The following is a 21309-nucleotide window of genomic DNA, read 5'->3' on the forward strand; positions in this document are numbered from 1 at the left end:
GCCCATGCCACCCTACTATATATCGAGGATTCGCGGTGCTGGTTACGTACATCAAACACATTAACATATGGCCCACCTCACACTATGGCCAAATTTCCTGGAGTCTGTGCTAGGTTAAAAAGTGTTCTTTTTTAGGGTGGATGGCTGGTCTCAAGTTTAAAACTTGTTGTATTACATATACATAGACGTAGAGATAGTGCAGCAGTTTTGAAAGTTTGAACCCAAACATCAGAATGCAATTTGTACAGTTGATTGGACTCATCCGAGGACCTAGGATGATGGGATTCACAACTACAGTAAAAACAACCGCCCGACGCGCGAAGCATGTGAAGCTAGTACAAATAGTAGTACTATTGTTGATTGGACTCATCTGAAAACCTGTTGCAATGCACGTACAATTATGTATTCGCAAAATATTTTTTTGCCTCGTCGCCGCACCCACTCTGAGAAGCGACTCAAAAGCCATTCATAAATTTAGTAAGTTTATCACAGGCATATCATTTAGCATTACATACAACAGGTCATCAACCCACAACGACAACGAGGATAAATTATAAATACTAAAGTTTTCATCACATAACAAATAACAAGCAATGAAATGAACTTCAGCTCAACCAATCCTCGGCTTTGGAAACGCTTGCTTTGAACCAGAAGTGATTCTCTGGGAAGGGCCAGCTATTGTCAATCTCGAGACCAACGCAGGACTGATCATCTAGGCTGAAGCGGCCTATATCAGGACGCATATTGTGATAGCCATGGTAGGGAACCATAGCAATGTCCGAGGTATAGATACAATTGCTTCTCATAAATGGTAGTAATGTTGTGTCAACAGCAGCTGGATCGCCTTTCACCATCATTGGATAGTTTTGTCCAAGGAAGAGCGAGTCTCCACCAAGACTATCAATACTGAACCAGGGAGAAGGTGCTGGCGCTAGCACACTAGTATCCATCCCGAATACCCTACAAGGGATGTTGGAATAGATCCGGAGAGTCCGACCATGCGAGACAACACATGCTTCCTTAGTAACATTAGCAGTGCCTGTATACAGACAAGAAGAGGTGATCCATCGGAATAAGTTTTCAGGCGCCACTGAGTATATGGGTCCTACTTGTCCTCATACTCGTGATCATCACCATCGTCATCTCCCCCTTGGTTATAAAATTTTTCAAGTATAGGTGGTGGAATGTTCACAGGACCTTGGTGAGGGTGTCCTGGATTAGGGGGTCCTCGGGTGTCCGGACTATTTGACATGGGCCAGACTGATGGGCCGTGAAGATAAAAGCAGAAGACCTTCCCCCGTGTCCAGGTAGGACTCCTATATGCGTGGAAGGCAAGTTTGGTGTCCGGATATGTTATTTCCTTCCCCCACAAACCAACTCTATACAACCCTAGATCCCTCCGGTGTGTATATAAACCGAAGGGTTTAGTCCGTAGAGGCTATCAGAATTCTCATAGGCTAGACATCTAGGGTTTAGCCATTACGATCTCGAGGTAGATCAAATCTTGTAACCCCTATATTCATCAAATACAATCAAGCAGGACGTAGGGTTTTACCTCCATTAAGAGGGCCTGAACCTGGGTAAACATTGTGTCCCACTTGTCCCTTGTTACCCTCGATTCTCAGACGCATAGTTCGGGACCCCCTACCCGAGATCAGCCGGTTTTGACACCAACATTGGTGCTTTCATTGAGAGTTCCACTATCCCGTCAACAAAAGGATCGATGGATCAACTTGTCATCGGCGACGATGCTGTTTCCGGGGAGACTTTCCTCCCTGGTCATCTCTTTGTGTTTGGCGGCTTCGCTCTGCATGCCAATTCAACTGGTCACCTCGAGCAGATCGACAACTACACCGCCCCTGGTCACCAGATCAGGTTTGGGAGCTTGAATTACATCGCTGATATCTGAGGAGACTTGATGTTCGAAGGGTTCTCAGCTTCGGCCGCTGCTCCTCGTCTACATGAAGGAAGCCCGTCGGATCCACCATCAGATTCCGTTCAAGGATTAACTCTCGTGCCTGCCCTGGCCTTAGATCCAGAGCAGAAAACGGGAAAATAAGCCCCGCCGGACTCTCTCGCATTACGGAGCTTCCTGCCGGAGACCCAGAGGTGACCATGTTGTCAGCTGACCCGGAGTCAAATAGGATTCTCCCTATCATCGGGAAGCTGGACTCATCTCTGGATGTCAACTCCAAACTCTCGAAGTCTATGTCCACCGAGCACGGTCAAGTGGTGATTACCAGACCCAGCTCCACAGGTCCTCAGCCACCTGTCCATCTTTCGCTTCTAAGCGCGGCTCTAGACCTAATACGGAAGTGTCACTTCAGAATTACGCCCAGCCTGAACTGGGGCTGAGAGCAGGGAATCTTACATCCCACCCACCACCCACTTAATAGCTACTATCGAGGACCTAACCGACATGCTAGACTACGCCTCCGAAGACGTCGATGGTATGGATGACGATGTCGGAGCCGAACCAGGCCAAAACCCGCCTATCACTTGGCGTTGGACGGCCACTTCCACTTACGACGTGTACATGGTGGATACGCCTGAAAAGAAGGACGATGATGGCACTCAAGATCCGATCGAGGACAAGCCCGTCGAGGCACCACCAAAGCACCGACGTTAGCGGCGCCGCTCACGATCTCGTCGGGAAAAGGAAAGCAATACCGTCATTGGAGATAACAACACTCCAGATAACGCCAAAGACTCCGACCACCCCGTCGAGCCTGCGTTCGAGCAGGACGAGTGGGAAGAGGGACAAGCCAACCCAGACGAACTGATAGATCATGAGGATTTGGAAGATACACTGGTACACGTCCGTGCTATACAAACGGTTTTTAACCCCTTTTCGCGATGGCATTTGGAACCATCTCCAAGTGAGTGTGGGTGATAGGGGGTCCTTCCCACACGACCCAGAAATCGTCGGGGATAGGCCCTCCTGGGACACAGGCTGGGGCCAAATGAGCTCGTGTGCGATCGGGCGAGGTATCGAAATGCAATCATTTCCGTTCGTATGTACATCCCACACGGTGATTCCCAGAAAAACATTTCCATATGTATGTATATCGCACACAGTCAATCCAAGGAATATGTTTCCGTTCTTATGTACATCCCACATAGTCAATCCAGGGTAAATGTTTTCGTTCGTACGTATATCACACACAGTCAATCCAAGGAATACGTTTCTGTTCTTATGTACATCCCACACAGTCAATCCAAGGAAAACATTTCCGTTCGTACGTACATCCCACACAGTTTTATGTGTAGGCTCGTGTGTGAAAGGTGTAACTATCACACACGCTCTGCCTTGGTTAATTGTTTGCTTTTATCAACTACATCACACACGATTTGATGAAGAAAACTATGTGGCATTGGGCTATCCATCACACATTTAGCAGGTTTATTAGTTTACAATTAATAATTCCAGTATTACGCAAATTCACATTTCATATCGAACAGTTGTTTGCCAAATTCATATCAGGCATATAAATATATTTTAACATCAAAGTACGATAGCTACATGAAAAAGCACAGTACAACATATTGCTAGTTCAACTTCATAAGAACAATAATAGAACACTATATTCATTTCCCTAATCAAGATCATTGATGTCGCTTGAAGCTACGTCGGTATTTCCCCAAAGAGGAAGGGATGATGCAGCACAGCGACAGTAGGTATTTCCCTCAGATATGAAACCAAGGTTATCGAACCAGTAGGAGAACCAAGCAACACAACGTAAACAACCCCTGCACACAGATAACAAATCCTCGCAACCCGACATGTTAAAGGGGTTGTCAATCCCTTTCAGGGTACGGCGCCTCAAGTGGCAAACGTACGTGAGATAAATTTGTAGTAAATTGATAGATCTAACGCCAAATAAAATAAATAAGGAAAAATTGCAGCAAGGTGTTTTTGTATTTTTGGTTTAATAGATCTGAAAATAAATGCAAGGAAAAAGTAGATCGCAAAGGCAAATATATGAGAAAGAAGACCCGGGGGGCCATAGGTTTCACTACTGGCTTCTCTCGAGAAAAATAACAAACGGTGGGTAAACAAATTACTGTTGGGCAATTGATCGAACTTCAAATAATTATGACGATATCCAGGCAATGATCATTATATAGGCATCATGTCCAAGATTAGTAGACCGACTCCTGCCTGCATCTACTATTATTACTCCACACATCGACCGTTATCCAGCATGCATCTAGTGTATTAAGTTCATGGAGAAACGGGGTAATGCAATAAGAATGATGACATGATGTAGACAAGATCTATCTATGTAGAGATAGACCCCATCGTTTTCTCCTTAGTAGCAACAATACATACGTGTCGTTTCCCTTTCTGTCATTGGGATCAAGCACCGTAAGATCGAACCCACTACAAAGCACCTCTTCCCATTGCAAGATAAATAGATCAAGTTGGCCAAACAAAACCCAAATATCGGAGAAGAAATACGAGGCTATAAGCAATCATGCATATAAGAGTTCAAAGAAACTCAAATAACTTCCATGGATATAAAAAGATACAACTGATCATAAACTCAAATTTCATCAGATCCCAACAAACACACCGCAAAAAGAGTTACATCATATGGATCTCCAAGAGACCATTGTATTGAGAATCCAGCGAGAGAGAGGAAGCCATCTAGCTACTAACTACGGACCTGAAGGTCTACAAAGAACTACTCACGCATCATCAGAGAGGCGCCAATGGAGGTGGTGAACCCCACCGAGATGGTGTCTAGATTGGATCTGGTGGTTTTGGACTCTGCGGCGGCTGGATGAATATTTCGTCGACTCTTCTAGGGTTTCTGGAATATTGGGGTATTTATAGAGCAAAGAGGCGGTCCGGGGGGCACCCGAGGTGGGCACAACCCACCAGGGCGCGCCTGGGCCTCCTGGCGTGCCTTGGTGGGTTGTGCCTCCCTCGGGGCACCCCCCAGGCGCAGCCAGGGCCCTTTGTGTTCCTTATGACCCATAAAAATTCTCTGTAAAGTTTCGGGGCATTTGGACTCCGTCTGATATTGATTTTCTGTGATGTAAAAAAACATGGAAAAGACATCAACTGGCACTTGGCACTATGTCAATCGGTTAGTACGAAAAATGATATAAAATGACTATAAACGATTGTAAAATATCCAAGATTGATAATATAACAACATGGAACAATAAAAAATTATAGATACGTTGGAGACGTATCAATCATCCAGGCTCGTTTTATCCACCTCTGCTTTCAGTTTAGTAAGAACCTGTATTGCACTGGCCAACTGGGAAAGTGCCTCCTCCTTCGCCAACACCATCTTAGCAAAGTCTAATTTAAAAAATCTGAGCTCATTCTCCACCTTCCTCTTTTTATCCCGCATCTTCAAATATTCTTCAGCGTTGACAACACTTTCTCTAAGCCTACCTATGTTCTCTTCCTCATACATGCTCCAGAGCTTCGCTAGGCACATCTTCAAAGACTGTGGCCACTCTTGATCAACCCACTCCAAGTAAGAACACTTCCGTTCATCCTATAATATTTAAAACTAGATCAATAACAATTGTAGGGGAAATGGGTTTATAGCAACATAGAAAATCACCAATGCTTATTTTGAAAAACTAAAGAAACATGTTAATTATGACATATCTTCTCAAAAAGATCAATGTGCAAATGAATTAATTGCTACTGAGACAACAACCAAATTCTGGAACATCAGAAGCTATAATTAACTACAACAACGCTACAAGTTCTTACTCGTGTACAATAAATAACAAATTGAACATTTTATGAGGAAGGTAAATATAACTGCAACAACATAGCGGCAGTGTTTGGATGACAGCAAATTGATACTAACAGGTGTGTACATGCACAAATTTAGTAACATAGAACTAATAGAACTAAGGCCGTCCACTATGTATGCCAAAACTGGTGTAAAGATAACTGTTGCTACATCCTGCACTAGTGCCCTGCACTGGCGACCCGATGCAGCGGAAAAAATCAGGGACCCGGACTCCGGAGCACCTAGTTACTCTGATGCCCAGTTCCATCGTGCCATAAAGAATTAGTAATTTACTGCTTGGCTGCTCGGATGTGTGGACCAAAGTTGGCTGCACAAACTGCTGAAGCGGTGCCAAATAATTTTCTAATGGCACCGCTAATGAGATGGCAACAATTTTAGATACTAGGTACAAACTGTGACACTGTCTTAGGATGCGTTTGGTTGAAGGTGTGGTATTAATGGGTTGGGACCATGACAGTGTCTGAATCACATCTAACAAATGATTTGTAACAATGAAAGAGGGTCTAACCTTCTCTGCCCATGCCAGAAACTTCCTCCCACTGTCCACAAATTCAAACGCAACTAGCTTCACGCATGGAGATTTATGGTGACAACGAGCAGATAGATCTTGAGCCACCCTGCTCCATTTGTTGCCACTGATGGTCCAAGGGAGCTACAAGAGGAAGAAATGACTCAAATCGACCATCGGGTAAAAATCCTTCATTCCAAGTCATAGCCCGAGAGAGAGAAGAGAGGCATACCCGGGTGGTTAAGGAGTCGTTGCCGGAGGAGGAACCGCTGGAGAGGTCTTTGAAGAAGACTATGGCGACCCCGGCGGTAGGATGCGAGACGGCGAGAGCGAGGAAGCGGCTATAGCTTAGGAAGGAAGGAGGAAACAGGGGAAATGTGACTTGTGGTCGGGGAGAAAAGGGGGTGGGGAAGGGGGGAGGGGGCGGGGGTAGATATTTTGGCGGTAGGCCAAAATTTTGGAAATGTGGAGGGAAACTTTGCGCGCGGTGCCGCCGGACCATTCACTTTGAACGATTGTGTGCATCGCAAACGATTCTTCTGCTTCACGCGCATGGGATGAGTTTGATCATTCAAATTTTGGTGGAAATTTCCCCAGGTGCGTCATTGCATAATTTAACATCGCTTGCTAATTTAGGCACACAAAAGAGCGTACAACAGACAAACCACACTTACTGAATCGAGCAATTTTAGTAATTAAACAGAGCCAGTTGACCTAAACATTGCTCTAACAAAAGACCAGCATTAAAAACAAAGCCTAAGTACACATAATTTTAACAAATCCGCCGCCGCACTAGCCTATGCATCACCGGTGTGAGATGAGACGTCGATGACTTGTCCTGGCGACATGCCGCCGTTGGTGGACTCCGCCCCCCCCCCCCTACTAAAGTCGACCGCGTGCTCGTCCTCGTCCTTGTCCTCGTCCTCGGCGCCGCCCTCAAGGTTGTAGTACTCGTAGTAGTGGCTGCGCCAAAGCTCGCGTTGGTACTCCACCGCCGATTCCTCGACGGACAGACTCTTCTCTACCTCGACCTCGGCCACGCGAAACTCCTCCCGACGCTCCTCGATCTCCGCCGCCTCCTGCATCTCCAGCTCCCGCTCGGCGACCAAATGAGGAAGCAGGTACTCCATGGCCGCCGCCGTCTTTTCCGACGTGGGTTGCACGCTGGAGTCCGAGGTGGCCTGGAATGTCTTGGAGTGTGTATCCTCGATCTTGACGTGGATGGCCTCGACCCGGCCCAGGGCGACATCGGCGGCACGGACGGCAACTCGAGCGCTCTCGGCGTTTGCAACTGCCATTGCAGCAGCAGCTGCAGCCGTCTCGGCTGCCGCAAACACCCTCCCAGCGGAAGCGGCCGCGCTCAATGCAGATGTGGCCGCACTCTCGGCGCAGGCGGCGGCGCTCAGGGGGGATGCGGCCATCGTACGGGCCTTCACAAAGCGTTTCCACGGCGTCATCTTTGCAAGAAGGGGGTGCGGGAATGGGAATCGTGATTAGTGGATTCGGGGGTTTCCGGCACTGGAGCAGACGAGCCGGTGAAGCTTAAGGAGGAAGACTTAAATAGGCCCAGGTATTTTCATCGCAAACGGTTCCTAGAAAACAACTGTGTGTGATGTTGTAGATATTTTTTATTAGGTGTGAAAGACAAATTTGGAGTAAAGTGGCAATGGATGGTGTTTTAAATGTACGAGAAAATTTGTAGTACTAATACAAGGGTCATGTCAAATTTTGGAAAATTTCAGGGGTCATTTGACCTTTTAACACAATTCAGTGATTTTCTAGCCATTTAATGACCGTAATTGAAATTTGAACTACATGTACACACAGCAGCTACTCATAACGGTTTGAGAAGTCATATTTTGTGTACTTGTGTGCGATTTAATTCCATTTGCAGTAAATTGGAAGGAATTTTCAAACATATTGGTCTAACGGCTATGACACAAATAAGCATGGAGTGCCATGGCATTTAAATTCCAAAAAATTAGAAAAATTCAGGAACACATGAAACCTTGGTTGATGTAATGTCATGCCACCAAGATGATGTGGTAAAAAAATTGGCATGTGTGACGAAAGTTTGGACACACACCCCACACAAACCGGAGCAACTCACTAGATGGCTCGTGGTTCCGAGAGGGAACAATGCATGTTTAATGACGAACGGGAGATAGCTTTGTCTTACAACTTTCAAATTTTTCTACATGTAACATGCACTAATACAACTGTCATGTGAAAATTTGGAAAATTACAGGGGTCATTTGACCATTTGAAGACATTTAAGTGATTTTCAAGACATTTAATGATCGTAATTCAAATTTGAACTACATCTACATGCAACGGCTAACCATGACGGTTTAAAAAATCATATTTGTGTAGTTGTGTGCAAGTTAATTCCATGTGCAGTAAATTAGAAGGAATTTTCAAACATATTCGTGTCACATCATGGACACATGCATATGTGTGCATGGAGTGCCATGGCATTTTAATTCCAAAAAATCAAAAAATGATCAGAAAAACATGAAACCTTGCTTGATGCAGTGTCATGCCACCAAGATGATGTGGTAACAAATTGGCATGTTTGATGAAAGTTTGGACACACACCCTTCACAGACCAGAGCAACTCACTAGAAGCCTCATGGTTCCGAGAGGGAACAATGCATGTTTGATGACGAACAGGAGATAGCTTCCTCTTACGACTTCAATTTTTTTTATATTTAACGTGCACTACTACAACTGTAATGTGAAAATTTGGAAAATTCTAGAGGTCATTTGACATTTTAAAGACATTTAAGTGATTTTCTAGCCATTTAATGACTGTAATTAAAATTTGAAGTACATCAACATGCAACGCTTAACCATAACGGTTTGAAAAATCATATTTGTGTACTTGTGTGCGAGTTAATTCCATGTGCAGTAAATTAGAAGGAATTTTCAAACATATTGGTCTCACGGCATGGTCACATGCATGGAGTGGCATGGCATTTTAATTCCAAAAAATTAAAAAACGACCAGAAAAACATGAAACCTTGCTTGATGTAATGGCATGCCACCAAGATGATGTGGTACAAGAATTGGCCCGTTTGACGAAAGTTTGGACACAGACCCCTCACAAACCGGAGCAACTCACTAGAAGGCTCGTGGTTCCTTGAGGGAACAATGCATGTTTGATGACAAACGGGAGATAGCTTCCTCTTACGGCCTTCAATATTTTGTCTACGTTTATCATGCACTAATACAACTGTCATTTGAAACTTTGGAAAATTTCAGGGGTCATTTGACCTTTTAAAGACATTTAAGTGATTTTCTAGCCATTTAATGACCGTAATTCAAATTTGAAGTACATCTACATGCAACTGCTAACCATAACAGTTTAAAAAATCATATTTGTGTACTTGTGTGCGAGTTAATTCCATGTGCAGTTAATTAGAAGGAATTTTCAAACATATTGGTCTCACGCATGGACACATGCAAGGAGTGCCAGGGCATTTTAATTCCAAAAAATTAAGAAATGATCATAAAAACATGAAACCTTGCTTGATGTAATGTCATGCCACCAAGATGATGTGGCAAAAACTTTGGCCTGTTTGACGAAAGTTTGGACACACCCCCCTCACAAACCGGAGCAACATACTAGAAGGCTCGTGGTTCCGAGAGGGAACAATGCATGTTTGATGACGAACAGGAGATAGCTTCCTCTTACGCCCTTTAAATTTTTTCTACGTTTAACGTGCACTAATAAAACTATCATGTGAAAATTAGGAAAATTTCAGGGGCCATTTGACCTTTTAAGACATTTAAGTGATTTTCTAGCCATTTAATCACCGTAATCCAGATTCAAACTACATCTACATTTGTGTACTTGTGTGCCAGTTAATTCCATGTGCAGTAAATTAGAAGGAATTTTCAAACATATTGGTCTGATGGCATGGACACATGCATGGTGTGCCATGGTATTTTACTTCCAAAAAAATAAAAAATGATCAGAAAAACATGAAACCTTGCTAGATGTAATGTCATGCCACCAAGATGATGTGGTAAAAAAATTGGCATGTTTGATGAAATTGTGGACACACCCCCCTCACAAACCGGAGCAACTCACTGGAAGGCTCGTGGTTTCGAGAGGGAACAATGCATGTTTGATAACGAACGGGAGATAGCTTCCTCTTACAGCCTTCAAATTTTTTCTATGTTTAACGTGCAATAATACAACTGTCATGTGAAAATTTGGAAAATTTCAGGTGTCATTTGACCTTTGAAAGACATTTAAGTGATTTTCTAGCCATTTAATGAACGTAATTTAAATTTGAACTACATCTACATGCAACGACTAAGCATAACGGTTTGAAAAATCATATTTGTGTACTTGTGTGCGAGTTAATTCAAAGCAGTAAATTAGAAGGATTTTTCAAACATATTGGTCTCACGACATGGATACATGCATGGAGTGCCATGGCATTTTAATTCCAAAAAATTAAAAAAGATTAGAAAAACATGAAATCTTGCTTGATGTAATGTCATGCCACCAAGACGATGTGGTAAAAAATTGGCGTGTTTGATGAAAGTTTGGACACACCCCCTCACAAACCGGAGCAACTCACTGGAAGGCTCATGGTTCCGAGAGGGAAGAATACATGTTTGATGACGAATGGAAGATAGCTTCCTCTTACGGCCTTCAAAAAAAATTCTACGTTTAACGTGCACTAATACAACTGTCATGTGAAAATTTGGAAAATTTCAAGGGTCATTTGACCTTTTAAAGACATTTAAGTGATGTTCTAGCCATTTATAGACCGCAATTCAAATTTGAACTAGATCTGCATGCAACGGCTAACCATAACGGTTTGAAAAATCATATTTGTGTACTTGTGTGCGAGTTAATTCCATGTGTAGTAAATTAGAAGGAATTTTCAAACATATTGGTCTCACGGCATGGACACATGCATGGAGTGCCATGGCATTTTAATTCCAAAAAATTATAAAATGATCAGAAAAACATGAAACCTTGCTTGATGTAATGTCATGCCACCAAGATAATGCGGTAAAAAATTGTCCTTTTCGACGAAAGTTTGGACACCCCCCTCACAAAACCAGAGCAACTCACTTGAAGGCTCGTGGTTCCGAGAGGGAACAATGCATGTTTGATGACGAACGGGAGATAGATTCCTCTTACAGTTTCAAATTTTTTTCTACGTGTAACGTGCACTAATACAACTGTCCTGTAAAAATTTGGAAAATTTCATGGGTCATTTGACCTTTTGAAGACATTTAAGTGATTTTCAAGCCATTTAATGATCGTAATTCAAATTCGAACTACATCTACATGCAACGGCTAACCACAACGGTTTGAAAAATCATATGTGTGTACTTGTGTGAGAGTTAATTCCATGTGCAGTAAATTAGAAGGAATTTTCAAACATATTGGTGTCACAATATTGACACATGCATATGTATGCACGGAGTGCCATGGCATTTTAATTCCAAAAAATCAAAAAATGAACAAAAAAACATGAAATCTTGCTTGATGTAATGTCATGCCACCAATATGATGTGGTAACAAATTGGAATGTTTGACGAAAGTTTGGACACACACCCATCACAGACCGGAGCAACTCACTAGAAGCCTCGTGGTTCCGTGAGGTAACAATGCATGTTTGATGACGAACAGGACATAGCTTCCTCTTACGACCTTCAAATTTTTTCGTTGTTTAATGTGCACTACTACAACTGTAATGTGAAAATTTGGAAAATTCTAGGGCTCATTTGTCCTTTTAAAGACATTTAAGTGATTTTCTAGACATTTAATGATCGTAATTCAAGTTTGAACTACATCTACATCCAACGGCCAACCATAACGGTTTGAAAAATCATATCTGTGTACTTGTGTGCGAGTTAATTTCATGTGCAGTAAATTAGAAGGAATTTTCAAACATATTGGTGTCACGGCATGGACACATGCAAGGAGTGCTAGGGCATTTTAATTCTAAAAAATTAAGAAATGATCAGAAAAAACATGAAACCTTGCTTGATTTAATGTCATGCCACCAAGATGATGTGGCAAAAATTTGGCCTATTTGACGAAAGTTTGGACACCCCCCCCCCCTCACAAACTAGAGCAACTCACTAGAAGGCTCGTGGTTCCGAGAGTGAACAATGCATGTTTGATGACGAACGGGAGTTAGCTTCCTCTTACCGCCTTCAAAAACAATTCTTCATTTAACGTGCACTAATACAACTGTCATGTGAAAATTTGGAAAATTTTGAGGGGTCATTTTCCTTTTAAAGACATTTAAGTGTTTTTCTAGCCATTTTAATGACCGTAATTCAAGTTTGAACTACATCTAAATGGAACGGCCAACCATAATAGTTTGAAAAATCATATTTGTGTACTTGTGTGCGAGTTAATTCCATGTGCAGTAAATTAGAAGGAATTTTCAAACATATTGGTCTCACGGCATGGACACATGCAAGGAGTTCCATGGCATTTTAATTCCAAAAAAATTAAAAAATGATCAGAAAAACATGCAACCTTGCTTGATGTAATGTCATGCCACCAAGATGACGTGGTAAAGAAAATGGCCTGTTTGACGAAAGTTTGGACACACCCCCCTCACAAACTGGAGCAACACACTAGAAGGCTCGTGGTTCCGAGAGGGAACAATGCATGTTTGATGACGAACGGGAGATAGCTTCCTCTTACGACCTTCAATTTTTTTTTCTACGTTTAACATGCACTAATACAACTATCTTGTGAAAATTTGCAAAATTCCAGGTGTCATTTAAACTTTCAAAGACATTTAAGTGATTTTCTAGCCATTTAATGACCGTAATCAAATTTGAACTACATCTACATGCAACGGCTAACCATAACGGTTTGACAAATCATATTTGTGTACTTGTGTGCGAGTTAATTCCATGTGCAGTAAATTAGAAGGATTTTTCAAACATATTGGTCTCACGACATGGATACATGCATGGAGTGCCATGGCATTTTAATTCCAAAAAATTAAAAAATGATTAGAAAAACATGAAGTCTTGCTTGATGTAATGTCATGCCACCAAGACGATGTGGTAAAAAATTGGCCTGTTTGATGAAAGTTTGGACACACCCCCCTCACAAACCGGAGCAACTCACTGGAAGGCTCATGGTTCTGAGAGGAAAGAATGCATGTTTGATGACGAATGGGAGATAGCTTCCGCTTACGGCCTTCAAAAAACATTATACGTTTAACGTGCACTAATACAAATGTCATGTGAAAATTTGGAAAATTTCAAGGGTCATTTGACCTTTTAAAGACATTTAAGTGATGTTCTAGCCATTTATAGACCGCAATTCAAATTTGAACTACATCTGCATGCAACGCCTAACCATAACGGTTTGAAAAATAATATTTGTGTACTTGTGTGCGAGTTAATTTCATGTGCAGTAAATTAGAAGGAATTTTCAAACATATTGGTCTCACGGCATGGACACATGCAAGGAGTGCTAGGGCATTTTAATTCTAAAAAATTAAGAAATGATCAGAAAAAACATGAAACCTAGCTTGATTTAATGTCATGCCACCAAGATGATGTGGCAAAAATTTGGCCTATTTGACGAAAGTTTGGACACCCCCCCCCCCCTCACAAACTAGAGCAACTCACTAAAAGGCTCGTGGTTCCGAGAGTGAACAATGCATGTTTGATGACGAACGGGAGTTAGCTTCCTCTTACCGCCTTCAAAAACAATTCTTCATTTAACGTGCACTGATACAACTGTCATGTGAAAATTTGGAAAATTTTGAGGGGTCATTTTCCTTTTAAAGACATTTAAGTGATTTTCTAGCCATTTTAATGACCGTAATTCAAGTTTGGACTACATCTAAATGGAACGGCCAACCATAACAGTTTGAAAAATCATATTTGTGTACTTGTGTGCGAGTTAATTCCATGTGCAGTAAATTAGAAGGAACTTTCAAACATATTGGTCTCACGGCATGGACACATGCAAGGAGTTCCATGGCATTTTAATTCCAAAAAAATTAAAAAATGATCAGAAAAACATGCAACCTTGCTTGATGTAATGTCATGCCACCAAGATGACGTGGTAAAGAAAATGGCCTGTTTGACGAAAGTTTGGACACACCCCCCTCACAAACCGGAGCAACACACTAGAAGGCTCGTGGTTCCGAGAGGGAACAATGCATGTTTGATGACGAACGGGAGATAGCTTCCTCTTACGACCTTCAATTTTTTTTTCTACGTTTAACATGCACTAATACAACTGTCTTGTGAAAATTTGCAAAATTCCAGGTGTCATTTAAACTTTCAAATACATTTAAGTGATTTTCTAGCCATTTAATGACCGTAATCAAATTTGAACTACATCTACATGCAACGGCTAACCATAACGGTTTGACAAATCATATTTGTGTACTTGTGTGCGAGTTAATTCCATGTGCAGTAAATTAGAAGGATTTTTCAAACATATTGGTCTCACGACATGGATACATGCATGGAGTGCCATGGCATTTTAATTCCAAAAAATTAAAAAATGATTAGAAAAACATGAAGTCTTGCTTGATGTAATGTCATGCCACCAAGACGATGTCGTAAAAAATTGGCCTGTTTGATGAAAGTTTGGACACACCCCCCTCACAAACCGGAGCAACTCACTGGAAGGCTCATGGTTCTGAGAGGGAAGAATGCATGTTTGATGACGAATGGGAGATAGCTTCCGCTTACGGCCTTCAAAAAACATTATACGTTTAACGTGCACTAATACAAATGTCATGTGAAAATTTGGAAAATTTCAAGGGTCATTTGACCTTTTAAAGACATTTAAGTGATGTTCTAGCCATTTATAGACCGCAATTCAAATTTGAACTACATATGCATGCAACGCCTAACCATAACGGTTTGCAAAATAATATTTGTGTACTTGTGTGCGAGTTAATTTCATGTGCAGTAAATTAGAAGGAATTTTCAAACATATTGGTCTCACGGCATGGACACATGCAAGGAGTGCTAGGGCATTTTAATTCTACAAAATTAAGAAATGATCAGAAAAAACATGAAACCTAGCTTGATTTAATGTCATGCCACCAAGATGATGTGGCAAAAATTTGGCCTATTTGATGAAAGTTTGGACACCCCCCCCTCACAAACTAGAGCAACTCACTAAAAGGCTCGTGGTTCCGAGAGTGAACAATGCATGTTTGATGACGAACGGGAGTTAGCTTCCTCTTACCGCCTTCAAAAACAATTCTTCATTTAACGTGCACTGATACAACTGTCATGTGAAAATTTGGAAAATTTTGAGGGGTCATTTTCCTTTTAAAGACATTTAAGTGATTTTCTAGCCATTTTAATGACCGTAATTCAAGTTTGGACTACATCTAAATGGAACGGCCAACCATAACAGTTTGAAAAATCATATTTGTGTACTTGTGTGCGAGTTAATTCCATGTGCAGTAAATTAGAAGGAATTTTCAAACATATTGGTCTCACGGCATGGACACATGCAAGGAGTTCCATGGCATTTTAATTCCAAAAAAATTAAAAAATGATCAGAAAAACATGCAACCTTGCTTGATGTAATGTCATGCCACCAAGATGACGTGGTAAAGAAAATGGCCTGTTTGACGAAAGTTTGGACACACCCCCCTCACAAACCGGAGCAACACACTAGAAGGCTCGTGGTTCCGAGAGGGAACAATGCATGTTTGATGACGAATGGGAGATAGCTTCCTCTTACGACCTTCAAATTTTTTTTCTACGTTTAACATGCACTAATACAACTGTCTTGTGAAAATTTGCAAAATTCCAGGTGTCATTTAAACTTTCAAATACATTTAAGTGATTTTCTAGCCATTTAATGACCGTAATCAAATTTGAACTACATCTACATGCAACGGCTAACCATAACGGTTTGACAAATCATATTTGTGTACTTGTGTGCGAGTTAATTCCATGTGCAGTAAATTAGAAGGATTTTTCAAACATATTGGTCTCACGACATGGATACATGCATGGAGTGCCATGGCATTTTAATTCCAAAAAATTAAAAAATGATTAGAAAAACATGAAGTCTTGCTTGATGTAATGTCATGCCACCAAGACGATGTGGTAAAAAATTGGCCTGTTTGATGAAAGTTTGGACACACCCCCCTCACAAACCGGAGCAACTCACTGGAAGGCTCATGGTTCTGAGAGGGAAGAATGCATGTTTGATGACGAATGGGAGATAGCTTCCTCTTACGGCCTTCAAAAAACATTCTACGTTTAACGTGCACTAATACAAATGTCATGTGAAAATTTGGAAAATTTCAAGGGTCATTTAACCTTTTAAAGACATTTAAGTGATGTTCTAGCCATTTATAGACCGCAATTCAAATTTGAACTACATCTGCATGCAACGCCTAACCATAACGGTTTGAAAAATAATATTTGTGTACTTGTGTGCGAGTTAATTTCATGTGCAGTAAATTAGAAGGAATTTTCAAACATATTGGTCTCACGGCATGGACACATGCAAGGAGTGCTAGGGCATTTTAATTCTAAAAAATTAAGAAATGATCAGAAAAAACATGAAACCTTGCTTGATTTAGTGTCATGCCACCAAGATGATGTGGCAAAAATTTGGCCTATTTGACGAAAGTTTGGACACCCCCCACCTCACAAACTAGAGCAACTCACTACAAGGCTCGTGGTTCCGAGAGTGAACAATGCATGTTTGATGACGAACGGGAGTTAGCTTCCTCTTACCGCCTTCAAAAACAATTCTTCATTTAACGTGCACTAATACAACTGTCATGTGAAAATTTGGAAAATTTTGAGGGGTCATTTTCCTTTTAAAGACATTTAAGTGATTTTCTAGCCATTTTAATGACCGTAATTCAAGTTTGAACTACATCTAAATGGAACGGCCAACCATAACAGTTTGAAAAATCATATTTGTGTACTTGTGTGCGAGTTAATTCCATGTGCAGTAAATTAGAAGGAATTTTCAAACATATTGGTCTCACGGCATGGACACATGCAAGGAGTTCCATGGCATTTTAATTCCAAAAAAATTAAAAAATGATCAGAAAAACATGCAACCTTGCTTGATGTAATGTCATGACACCAAGATGACGTGGTAAAGAAAATGGCCTGTTTGTCGAAAGTTTGGACACACCCCCCTCACAAACCGGAGCAACACACTAGAAGGCTCGTGGTTCCGAGAGGGAACAATGCATGTTTGATGACGAACGGGAGATAGCTTCCTCTTACGACCTTCAATTTTTTTTCTACGTTTAACATGCACTAATACAACTGTCTTGTGAAAATTTGCAAAATTCCAGGTGTCATTTAAACTTTCAAATACATTTAAGTGATTTTCTAGCCATTTAATGACCGTAATCAAATTTGAACTACATCTACATGCAACGGCTAACCATAACGGTTTGACAAATCATATTTGTGTACTTGTGTGCGAGTTAATTCCATGTGCAGTAAATTAGAAGGATTTTTCAAACATATTGGTCTCACGACATGGATACATGCATGGAGTGCCATGGCATTTTAATTCCAAAAAATTAAAAAATGATTAGAAAAACATGAAGTCTTGCTTGATGTAATGTCATGCCACCAAGACGATGTGGTAAAAAATTGGCCTGTTTGATGAAAGTTTGGACACATCCCCCTCACAAACCGGAGCAACTCACTGGAAGGCTCATGGTTCTGAGAGGAAAGAATGCATGTTTGATGACGAATGGGAGATAGCTTCCTCTTACGGCCTTCAAAAAACATTCTACGTTTAACGTGCACTAATACTAATGTCATGTGAAAATTTGGAAAATTTCAAGGGTCATTTAACCTTTAAAAGACATTTAAGTGATGTTCTAGCCATTTATAGACCGCAATTCTAATTTGAACTACATCTGCATGCAACGGCTAACCATAACGGTTTGAAAAATCATATTTGTGTACTTGTGTGCGAGTTAATTCCATGTGCAGTAAATTAGAAGGAATTTTCAAACATATTGGTCTCACGGCATGCACACATGCATGGACTGCCATAGCATTTTAATTCCAAAAAATTATAAAATGATCAGAAAAACATGAAACCTTGCTTGATGTAATGTCATCCCACCAAGATGATGTGGTAAAAAATTGTTCTTTTTGACGAAAGTTTGGACACCCCCCTCACAAACCAGAGCAACTCACTGGAAGGCTCGTAGTTCCGAGAGGGAACAATGCATGTTTGATGATGAACGGGAGATAGATTCCTCTTACAGTTTCAAATTTTTTCTACGTGTAACGTGCACTAATACAACTGTCATGTGAAAATTTGGAAATTTCATGGGTCATTTGACCTTTTGAAGACATTTAAGTTATTTTCAAGCCATTTAATGACCGTAATTCAAATTCGAACTACATCTACATGCAAGGGCTAACGACAACGGTTTGAAAAATCATATGTGTGTACTTGTGTGAGAGTTAATTCCATGTGCAGTAAATTAAAAGGAATTTTCAAACATATTGGTGTCACAACATTGACACATGCATATGTATGCACTGAGTGCCATGGCATTTTATTTCCAAAAAATCAAAAAATGAACAAAAAAACATGAAATCTTGCTTGATGTAATGTCATGCCACGAAGATGATGTGGTAACAAATTGGAATGTTTGACGAAAGTTTGGACACACACCCCTCACAGACCGGAGCAACTCACTAGAAGCCTCGTGGTTCCGTGAGGTAACAATGCATGTTTGATGACGAACAGGAGATAGCTTCCTCTTACGATCTTCAATTTTTTTCGATGTTTAATGTGCACTACTACAACTATAATGTGAAAATTTGGAAAATTCTAGGGCTCATTTGTCCTTTTAAAGACATTTAAGTGATTTTCTAGCCATTTAATGATCGTAATTCAAGTTTGAACTACATCTACATCCAACGGCCAACCATAACGGTTTGAACAATCATATTTGTGTACTTGTGTGCGAGTTGATTCTATGTGCAGTAAATTAGAAGGAAATTTCAAACATATTGGTCTCACGGCATGGACACATGCAAGGAGTGCTAGGGCATTTTAATTCTAAAAAATTAAGAAATGGTCAGAAAAAACATGAAACCTTGCTTGATGTAATGTCATGCCACCAAGATGATGTGGCAAAAATTGGCCTATTTGACGAAAGTTTGGACACCCCCCCTTACAAACTAGAGCAACTCACAAGAAGGCTCGTGGTTCCGAGAGTGAACAACGCATGTTTGATGATGAACGGGAGTTAGCTTCCTCTTACCGCCTTCAAAAACAATTCTTCATTTAACGTGCACTAATACAACTGTCATGTGAAAATTTGGAAAATTTTGAGGGGTCATTTTCCTTTTAAAGACATTTAAGTGATTTTCTAGCCATATAATGACCGTAATTCAAGTTTGAACTACATCTAAATGGAACGGCCAATCATAACAGTTTGAAAAATCATATTTGTGTACTTGTGTGCGAGTTAATTCCATGTGCAGTAAATTAGAAGGAATTTTCAAACATATTGGTCTCACGGCATGGACACATGCAAGGAGTGCCATGGCATTTTAATTCCAAAATAACTAAAAAATGATCAGAAAAACATGCAACCTTGCTTGATGTAATGTCATGCCACCAAGATGACGTGGTAAAGAAAATGGGTTGTTTGACGAAAGTTTGGACACACCCCCCTCACAAACCGGAGCAACATACTAGAAGGCTCGTGGTTCTCAGAGGGAACAATGCATGTTTGATGACGAACGGGAGATAGCTTCCTCTTACGACCTTCAAATTTATTTCTACGTTTAACGTGCACTAATACAACTGTCTTTTGAAAATTGGGAAAATTCCAGGTGTCATTTGGACTTTCAAAGACATTTAAGTGATTTTTTAGCCATATAATGACCATAATCAAATTTGAACTACATCTACATGCAACGGCTAACCATAACGGTTTGACAAATCATATTTGTATACTTGTGTGCGAGTTAATTCCATGTGCAGTAAATTAGAAGGATTTTTCAAACATATTGGTCTCACGACATGGATACATGCATGGAGTGCCATGGCATTTTAATTCCAAAAAATTAAAAAATGATTAGAAAAACATGAAGTCTTGCTTGATGCAATGTCATGCCACCAAGACGATGTGGTAAAAAATTGGCATGTTTGATGAATGTTTGGACACACCCCCCTCAAAAAACCGGAGCAACTCACTGGAAGGCTCATGGTTCGGAGAGGCAAGAATGAATGTTTGATGACGAATGGGAGATAGCTTCCTCTTATGGCCTTCAAAAAAAATCTATGTTTAACGTGCACTAATACAACTGTCATGTGAAAATTTGGAAAATTTCAAGGGTCATTTGACCTTTTAAAGACATTTAAGTGATGTTCTAGCCATTTATAGACCGCAATTCAAATTTGAGCTACATCTGCATGCAACGGCTAACCATAACGGTTTGTAAAATCATATTTGTGTACTTGTGTGCGAGTTAATTCCATGTGCAGTAAATTAGAAGGAATTTTCAAACATATTGGTCTCACGGCATGGACACATGCATGGAGTGCCATGGCATTTTAATTCCAAAAAATTATAAAATGATCAGAAAAACATGAAACCTTGCTTGATGTAATGTCATGCCACCAAGATGATGCGGTAAAAAATTATCCTTTTTGACGAAAGTTTGGACACCCCCCTCACAAACCAGACCAACTCACTGGAAGGCTCGTGGTTCCGAGAGGGAACAATGCATGTTTGATGACGAACGGGAGATAGATTCCTCTTACAGTTTCAAATTTTTTCTGCGTGTAACGTGCACTAATACAACTATCATGTGAAAATTTGGAAAAATTTCATGCGTCATTTGACCTTTTGAAGACATTTAAGTGATTTTCAAGCCATTTAATGACCGTAATTCAAATTCAAACTACATCTACATGCAACGGCTAACCACAACGATTTGAAAAATATTATGTGTGTACTTGTGTGAGAGTTAATTCCATGTGCAGTAAATTAAAAGGAA

Source organism: Aegilops tauschii, chromosome 6 (assembly GCF_002575655.3).
Source record: "Aegilops tauschii subsp. strangulata cultivar AL8/78 chromosome 6, Aet v6.0, whole genome shotgun sequence".
Taxonomy (NCBI): domain Eukaryota; kingdom Viridiplantae; phylum Streptophyta; class Magnoliopsida; order Poales; family Poaceae; genus Aegilops; species Aegilops tauschii.